The sequence below is a fragment of the Suncus etruscus genome, chromosome 14, assembly GCF_024139225.1.
Source record: "Suncus etruscus isolate mSunEtr1 chromosome 14, mSunEtr1.pri.cur, whole genome shotgun sequence".
NCBI classification, from domain to species: domain Eukaryota; kingdom Metazoa; phylum Chordata; class Mammalia; order Eulipotyphla; family Soricidae; genus Suncus; species Suncus etruscus.
Window position 1 is genome coordinate 85461849 of NC_064861.1, and position 7034 is coordinate 85468882.

The window sequence follows — 7034 nt, forward strand, 5'->3', positions numbered from 1 at the left end:
ACAATAATGTCCAATGGTGAGCAGGAGACGAGTGTTAGAGAAATTTGTGGCCTTCTTGGACATATTTAGGCTATTTATGAACGAAAAGGGGGAAGACTATCCTCAACTCACCAACATGGCCTGACTTACCAACCTCATGTTTTTACAGATTATACTAACCACTTTAATGTAGTAAACAAAAAATTACAAGGCATGGGAGAAACAGTGGAAAGCATGTTTAGTGATATCAAAGCTTTTAAGAGAAAACTGCATGTTTTTGAAAAAGACCTTGAGAGTGGACAGCTAAAATATTCTCTGAACCTAAAAATACATTTGGATAATTTACAACATTTGTGGACAGTCATAAAAAATACCAGGAAATCCACCATTGTAACCAAAGTAACGGAGAATTTTTGTAAAAGATTTTTCTCAGTTCCATAAGATGGGGACAATCCTTTCATTTATAACTTCCCCAGAAAAGTCCACATTTGAATATCTTTTTTTGTGGGGGGGGGTGGGGTTTGGGCCACACCGGGTAATGCTCAAGGGTTACTCCTGGCTATGCACTCAGAGGTGGCTCCTGGCTTGGGGGACCATATGGGATGCCGGGGGATTGAACCACGGTCCATCCTAGGCTAGCGCTTTCAAGGCATATACCTTACCTCTAGTGCCACCACGCTGGCCCCGACATTAGAAGATCTTGATCTTTCCTGCTTACAGTGGTTGAATATTCAAAATTTGAAAATGGAACTACTGAAATTTCAAGAAAGCTCTATCTGGAAAAGTAAAGTCAATGACTTGTGTGCGGCTCTTCAATGTATTGAATGTGAGAGGGTGACAAATGAAATCACTGCTAGCACTTCTGAAAATGAAATCCTAAAAGCGTGGAATTATCTGCTAGACAATGTTAAGTCCATAAAAGCACTTGGGATTGCTCTTCTTACTTTGTTTGTAAGCTACTTGTGAGCAGCTGTTTTTGGCTTTGAATCATATAAAATCTGATGCTAGAAACAGAATAATGGATGACACGAATGCTGCATGTTGCTCTATAATTAATGCACTATGAGCCAAGGATTGACAAGTTATCACCATGCATGCAACAACAAAAATCAAATTAATTTTTTTCAGAGCATGCTCAATGCATGTTTTCATGAAGCAGTGTTTTCAGTTGGCAGTTAAGACACTTTCTCAGTTATTTAAATATTATTTAAAGAGGTTATTTTAAAAAAGGGACTTTACATGGTCCTGTTGTATTTCAATCTGGAATTTCCAATAAAAACGGTTGGTTTAATTGAAAGCTCTTTTGTTTTTTTTTACATCATATTATTCGAAATGTAATGATCTAAATAATTTAAAATTTGATTGTAAATTTTACAAAAAAATATTTACAAAAAAAATTTGGGAATACACACCAAATCTTGACAGAGTTAACAATTTTAAGAAGTTTATCTTTATTTTCTTACTCAAGATACATTTGACATGTTATGTTAATAATACATTTAAAGCATATTGTATGACTGAATCAAATTTTTTCTAAATTTATTAAATTGAGTAAAATCATTAAATCATTATAAATTGCCAATATATTGAAATTAAAAACAAAAAATTGTTAATCAAATTGATTCTCTGACAATACAAAGATCCTAATCTTTAAAAATAATGTTACATAGTTCAGGCAGCTTTATAAAGAGTTTTTAAATACTAAAATCTCGTTATTAAGGTTTAATTGATGTGTTGGCACTTTGAGCAAATTCTATGGTTTTGTGCGGCAGTTTGGGCATGCGGGCTCATACAGGTTAGCCATCACTGTCATATGGCATTTTCCTGGTAGAATTTCTGTTTCTGGTGCTGGTGTGGGAAATATTGTTTGTCTCCATTGGTGGAAATCGCAGTTCAGGAGTTGAATAGTCAGTGTTGAATCAACTGGAGACTACACCAAGTTATTATGCCAAGTGTCTAGGGTGTAAGGTCCCGCTGCAGTATAAAATTTTTGTGTTCTCATCTCTATTAGATAAGAATGTTAGCAACTGTTAATTTTTCCCATTTTGATGTGCCTATGCAAAAAAGAGACAGTGTCAGAAGGAGTTACTAGTGTGTAAGTTGGGCCAAGGTGTCAAGACAGACTGACCCCAGACCATTTTGTTTACATAAACTCTGAACAGAAGTTTGTCAACTAGTATACTGGAGTCTACTAGTATTTATAGTACACTAGTATATATAGTACACAAATATATATTGTATAGTATATAGTCTACCAGTATACTACTAGTATATTGAATGGAACCTGAGGATAGGTTAAATTGCTGCTATATAAGATGTTAAATAATGGTTATGCCTATTACAGGGATGTATCTAAACAAAATATTCAAAGGAAATTCATATGTCCTCTTTATTTATTTTTGAAATAGATAGGGAAGGGGGAAAATCCGGTGTGCAGCTACAAGCTGTGAAGTCTAGGGTTTTGTGCAATCTAGGTAGGATGACTTCCAACAGTACCATACCGGGAAATGTCCTCAATCAGGGGATTTCTCAGGAACTAACTTTGGTAGCAAGCAAAAGTCCACGGTACCGGGAGGTAAAGACAGAAGGGTCACCAAGAGCAAACCAATAGCAGCAGACTGTCAGTTTCTTCTATGCTGAAAGTTTGTCTTTTTTTGGGAGGGGGAGACTTGTTGGCATCTGGGAGGGCTGGGGAGAATGTTTTGCTTCATGAAGTGTTAAGGAATGCATAAAAAATAGGTTAAATATGAAGAATTCATGATCTATTCAGATATAAAAATCTTTAGACTAGCAGCCCCAATGTTCTGCTATCACCTCTGATTGGAAATTGTGATGGAATTGTATTTTTTGCAAATATAAAGACCTTAACTTTGGAAAAGATATGTAATGAATCCCATCTGGGGTTCCTGGAAATCTGCTGAATTCAAATGCAGTGTGGATGCTATGAATGATAATAATGTGAGAAGAGATGGACTATGTTCAGGAGAAAAGCTTTAACATTTTTAGCAAATTGTAGTAAAATGCCACCACTAACTCTGTAATTTGCAAAATATTAATTTTTCTGAGTCTACACATCTATATGAGAGTTAAAATCTTCAAAGCAAAACTTTCACCATCTTCATGTGGATTCGAATACCTGACTTTTAAACAAATAGCTTTGTGTTATAATATGGGTTGACCTTTAAGGTGTCCTTTATTATTTCTTATTCATTGTGTTATGTCTTATATTTTATAAAAGAGTACTGTGTATTATCTCCAACAATTCCAAAATATATACTGAGAACTCTATGTCCTTTAAAAATAAGATTCTAAATAAAAAGTTGTCTATTATAAATATGGAGGATTAACATGAAGGGCTTGAAGAGGTTTTGTAAGGTGTTAAGAAAAAAAGAGGGAAAGGGTTATATATGATGGAAGGGATGACACTATACAACGTAGATATTGTGTCTATTTTGAACTGAAATTTGACTGACAATGATATGGCATGCACAGACACTTGTGTGCCTACATTGGCAGCCAAATAAGTTCATGGATTACATTTGAAAAGCTTTCCTAGGTGGTATGGGACAGAACACTTGAAGAGAAGAAAGGAAAAAACCGCAAGAAAAAAAAAAGAAAAAAAAGAATAGCTGACCAATATGCTGTAAAAGTCTCACCCCTTTTTTTGTATCCTTTTTAGATCAGTCATGATTGGTAAAGGTAAACTAGATTGGTGAAACTAGCTTAGATTGTGTGTATAGTATTCTTTTTTTATATTTTATTTAAATACCTTGATTGCATACATGATTGTGTTTGGGTTTCAGTCATGTAACGAACACCACCCATCACCAATGTCCCAAATCTGCCTCCTCCCCACTGACCCCCACCTGTACTCTAGACAGGCTTTCTATTTCCCTCATACATTCTTATTATTAGAATAGTTAAAATGTAGTTATTTCTCTAACTAAACTCATCCCTGTTTGTGGTGATCTTCATTAGTTGAGCTGTAACTTCCAGCCCTTCTCTCTTTTATGTCTGAAAATTATTATTGCAAGAATGTCTTTCATTTTTCTTAAAACCCATAGATGAGTCCAAAGGTCCTCTAACTTTTTAAACAGGGGCCATTCATTGTCCCTCAGACCATTGGAGGGTCTGACTATAGTAAAAACAAAACTTATGGACGAATTCTTATGCACACTGCATCTATCTTATTTTGCAATGAAGAAACAAAACAGATTCAAATAAAATATGTGGCCTGTGGGCCATAGTTTGAGGACCACTGAGTGAGACCATTCTGCATTTTTCTCTCTCTCTCTGACTTACTTCACTCAGCATAATAGATTCCATGTAAATCCATGTATAGGAAAATTTCATGACTTCATCTCTCCTGACAGCTGCGTAATATTCCATTGTGTACATGTACCACAGTTTTTTTAGCCATTCGTGTGTTGAAGGGCATCTTGGTTGTTTTCAGAGTCTTGCTATGGTAAATAGTGCTGCAATGAATATAGGTGTAAGGAAGGGATTTTTGTATTGTATTTTTGTGTTCCTAGGGTATATTCCTAGGAGTGATATAATTGGATCGTATGGAAGCTCAATTTTCACTTTTTGGAGGAATCTCCATATCACTTTCCATAAAGGTTGAATTAGAGGGCATTCCCACCAGCAGTGGATAAGATTTCCTTTTTCTCCACATCCCAAACCAAAACTGTTTGTTCTCATTCCTTTTTTTTATAAACGTTTTTTCTTTATTTAAACATCTTGATTACAAATATGATTGTAATTAGGTTTCAGTCATGTAAAGAACACCCCCCTTCACTAGTGCAATATTCCCACCATCAATGTCCCAAATCATTTGTTCTCATTCTTTCTGATGTGTGCCAATTTCTGTGGTGTGAGGTGGTACCTCATAGTTGTTTTGATTTGCATCTCCCTCATGATTAGTGATGTGGAGCATTTTTTCATGTGTCTTTTGGCCATTTGTATTTCTTCTTTGTCGAAGTGTCTGTCCATTTCTTCTCCCCATTTTTTGATGGGATGCTTTTTTTTTCTTGTAAAGTTCTGTCAGTGCCTTGTATATTTTGGAGATTAGCCCCTTATCTGATGGGTATTGGGTGAATAGTTTCTCCCACTCAGTGGTTCTTGTATCCTCGGTGCTATTTCCTTTGAGGTGCAGAAGCTTCTCATCTTACTATATTCCCATCTGTTAATCTCTGCTTTCACTTGCTTGGAGAGTGCAGTTTCCTCCTTGAAGATGCCTGTAGTCTCAATGTCCTGGAGTGTTTTGCCTATGTGTTATTCTATATATCTTATGGTTTTGGGTCTGATATCGAGGTCTTTAATCTATTTGGATTTTACCTTAGTACATGATGTTAACTGGGGGTCTAAGTTCAATTTTTTGCAAGTGGCTAGCCAGTTGTGCCAACACCACTTGTTGAAGAGGATTTTTTTTTCTCCATTTAGGATTTCTTGCTCATTTATAAAAAAATTAGGTGATTGTATGTCTGGGGAATATGCTCTGAGTATTCAAGTCTATTCCACTGATCTGAGGGTCTGTATTTATCCCAGTACCATGCTGTTTTGATAACTATTGCTTTGTAGTAAAGTTTAAAGTTCAAAACTCAGAATTGTTCCTCTCCACGGAAATCTTTAGTAAAAGGCGAAAGATTATTGCGATCTGAAGAGAAACCAGAGTATGACCGTGCTCTTCTGGAGCCTCTGGGAGAGTGAATTCTGGGCCCTTTTCGGCCCACTCCAAGAGGTTCAGGAGACAGAACAGGAGACAAACACACACAGGCAGCACTCACAGTTTCACACAGTCCGGCCCCACTGCGCCGGCATAGTTTTTCCCAGCCTGACTTCACAAACAGGGGACCTGCCTATTGTGAAGTACTGCTTATAGGCGCTTTTCACTTTAGGAAGCAGTTCCTTGGCATTCTGGCCCCTTGAATGAGCCTCTGGGAGAGCGAATTTTCTGGGCCCCTTTTGGCCCAGTCCCAAGAGGTTCAGGAGACAGGACAGGAGACAAACACATACAGGCAGCACTCACAGTTTCACACAGTCGGACCCCACTGGGCTGGCGTAGATTTTCGTGTATAGTATTCTTAAGAGTAGTCATTGATATCAAGTCATAATAACCAAGTGACATGGTAATGAGCACTATTTGGGGAGACTATACCATAAAAATTATGTTAATTTATTACAGACAAACATTAAACAGCCTTCAATCAATTGATCTATGAGTTACAGTTAAAAAGCAGGCCCACGTGAGATTGGACATAAAGGAAAGGAAAGTGGTTAAAACCAGGATAGATTTTCATTTTCTGATCCAACCTGGTTTGGTGAGGGTAGACTTCACATTTCTGCAGAAAGGCTACTTAGGATAGATTGTATATAGAGCATTCTAGAAGATACATGGTATGGTAATGAGACTGTATAGGAAGTCTAGACCATGCACTATTATCCAGCGGTATAATCATGATTTCTTTCATGTAGGCACAGTTATGAGCATTATGGAATAGTCATGGTAGACTACTAGCATAAGCACACAGGTTGGGTTAAAAGGGCTGATGAGGACGGGGAAAATCTCTTTTGTAAGGCCTGTGTAGATCCCAGGGATGGGTTCCTGTAGGCAGGGCTTCTTGTCCAGCAGAGAGGCACATGCCTCCCTGATGGCAATGGATTCAAACAGTGTGACTCTGGAAGCCAGAGCCCAGACCTGGCTTAGATTACCTGAGATGCCCCCACAGTGGGCAGAGTTACTGCACAGGGTTCCTTTTCCCAACCCCCATTTTGGACCTACTTTTCTGTTTCTGGGCTGGAGTGGTCTGAGTTTCCCATTGGTCAATAAAGTCTCTGAGTTGGGGTCCCAGAGGTAGGACTCCCAGCCCAACAAAGGCACTCGACTTCCAGATGGCAATGGATTTGTGTCTTCTTCATTTTAATCCAGTAATATCCTTATTGAACTTCTGATTTAGAGCAAATCAATTACCCAGAGATAAATCAAGGTAGACCATGTACCCTGAAATTCTAAGGCCATGAGTACAATCCCTAGCTGATGTGTGACTTGTGATAAG

At 37.6% G+C, this 7034-nt stretch overlaps 1 long non-coding RNA gene and 1 other non-coding gene across 3 annotated transcripts in view; one reads left to right on the forward strand and one right to left on the reverse strand.

The window, feature by feature from the left end:
• The window catches only part of LOC126028188 (uncharacterized), a 104892-nt gene that overhangs the window by 67561 nt on the left and 30297 nt on the right, over positions 1-7034 (forward strand). Inside the window, exon 1 of one of the 2 annotated variants that reach the window (XR_007502398.1) lies at positions 6986-7034. The exons of the other annotated variant lie outside the window; for it this stretch is intronic. This is a non-coding gene — a long non-coding RNA (uncharacterized LOC126028188). Of the gene's footprint in view, positions 1-6985 lie in introns of those variants that run through there. 2 annotated transcript variants of the gene reach the window in all.
• Positions 5540-5655, reverse strand: LOC126028955 (U5 spliceosomal RNA). The gene has a single exon (XR_007502623.1). It is a non-coding gene; the product is annotated as a U5 spliceosomal RNA (small nuclear RNA).